We start from the raw sequence: 2,351 nt of genomic DNA on the forward strand, positions 1-2,351 counted from the left end.
GATGCTCTGGGACAGAACCGCAGACATGCCACTTCTCTGCTGAGCTGCAGGCAATTCTAGGGGGGCCGCCACCAGTGATGAGCTCCCAAAATCCTAAGAAACGGTTCCCTACCGGGTCCTCGGCAGCACTTCGGTGGTGGTGGGGGGTGGGTCTTCACTAGCTCTGGGTTTTTGGCTGCAGGTCCTTCACCTGGAGTGAGTGAAGACCTCTCCCCCCGCCACCGCTGAAGTGCCGCCGAAGACCCGGTAGGGAACCGCACAGTGAGTACAGTACAAGCCTATCTCCCCCCCACACCCATCAGACCCCAACCTACATTCTACCCCGACTGCCCCCCTCAGAACCCGCAAGTTTCTCCTCCCTCTTCCCCCACCAGGGTAGCAGCAGCAGCCTGGGGCTCTGGGGGCTATTTAAAGGGCTGAGGCTCCCCTGCTTCTACCGTCCCAGCCCTTTAAATAGCTGCTGGAGCCCTGGGGAAGTGGCAGGGCTCTGGCGGCTATTTAAAGGACCAGAGTGGCAGAGGCAGCTGGAGCCCCCTCACTACTCCTAGGCTCTGGGGCTATTTAAAGGGCCCACGGTTCCCCTGCTTCTACTGCCCTGGCCCTTTAAATAGCAGCTGGAGCCCTGGGGAAGCGGCAGGGCTCTGGCAGCTATTTAAAGGACTGGGGTGGCAGAGGCAGCTGGATCCTCAGCCCTTTAAATAGCCCCTGGAGCCCCCCACTACCCCAGGGCTCCAGCAGACCCTTTAAATTGCCCCCTGGGGAAGCCAGGCCACCCCTTTAGCAACCGGTTCTACACCGGCTCCTAAATTTAACAACTGGTTCTTGCGAACTGGTGCAAACTGGCCCCAGCTCACCAATGGCCACCACCACTACTGCACCCCTGTCCGTGGATTTCAATGACGGGGTTCTCTCAGTTGCCATGCCTGAGGATTTTGCAGATGGGGAAGATGAGGAGGAGGAGGTTGAGGAGACCACACAGCACACCATTCTCCCCAACAGCCAGGAACTTTTTCCTTGACTGAAATATCCTTCCAAACCTCCCAAGGTGGTATCCCAGACCATGAAGCCATAGAAGGGACCTCTGGTGAGTGTACCTCTGTAAATATAAAACATGGTTTAAAAGCAAGCGTTTTTTAATGATTAATTTGCCCTGAGGACTTGGGATGCATTCGTGGCCAGTACAGCTACTGGAAAAGTCTGTTAATGTGTCTGGGGATGGAGCGGAAATCCTCCAGGGACATCTCCATGAAGCTCTCCTGGAGGTACTCTTTGCAGAAGGTTTTTGGGGAGAGCAGCCTTATTCCATCCTCCATGGTAGGACACTTTACCATGCCATGCTAGTAGCAAGTAATCTGGTATCATTGCATGACAAAGCCTGGCAGTGTTTGGTCCTGGTGTTTGCTGGCATTCAAGTAACATCTGTTCTTTATCTCTCTGTGTTATCCTCAGGAGAGTGATATCGTTTGTAGTAACCTGGTTGAAATACGTGAATTTAATTAAGGGGACATTCATAGCGGCTGTTCCTACTGGGGTGTTTGCCAGTGGCTGAAAAGAAATCCTCCTCACAGTTAGCCAAGGGGTGGGGTGTGGGGGGGTAGAATTGGCACTGAGCTGTTTGCATTTGGCTAGCAGAGATCTTCCCTGATAGGTGAGGGGAGGATTAAAGTGGTCATCCCGGAGAGAAGGATGGGTGTGTGTGTAAGACACAGAAGATAATGATCCTGCTCTATGTGGCTCAACTAAGGCCTCAGCTGGAATACTGGGTCCAGCTCTGCACACCCCGCTTTAGGAACTATGTGGACAAATGAGAAAGAGTCCAGAGGAGAGCAACAATAATACAAGGTGTAGAAAACTTGACCTAGGAGGAAAGGTTAACAAAAACCGGGCCTGTTTCAGCTTGGGAAAAGACGAGTGAGGCAGAACCCCCTAACAGTCTTCACCACCCTCTTTACAAGAGCCTTTGAGGCATTTGATCAATTGTCCCCCGCAACCACTGAAGAGAAGACAAAAATGACTGAGCTTAACCTGCAGCAAGGGAGCCCTAGAGAAAAGCGGGCAGCGGCGCTCGCCTTGCAAGGGAATTTGTGGCAGCAGCCTCAGGGCAGGTTTGGAGGAACAGGGCGGACACACCTGTGGGACACGGTTCTAGGTGACTTGGCCCTGCCTCAGCGCGAAGGCTGGACTCGGTGAGGGAGCAAATTACCGCGGCTCGAGGCCAACCCCGCGCATAGCGCATCCCCCGCCCCTGCGCTGCCTCCCCTTCCCCCCGGGCAGGCGCAACCGGCCGCAGCACCGCCCCTTGGGCTCCGCGCCCGGCACCGCCCCCGCCCGGCTGACGTGCCCCTGCAGCC

The sequence above is a fragment of the Gopherus flavomarginatus genome, chromosome 7, assembly GCF_025201925.1.
Source record: "Gopherus flavomarginatus isolate rGopFla2 chromosome 7, rGopFla2.mat.asm, whole genome shotgun sequence".
Taxonomy (NCBI): Eukaryota; Metazoa; Chordata; order Testudines; family Testudinidae; genus Gopherus; species Gopherus flavomarginatus.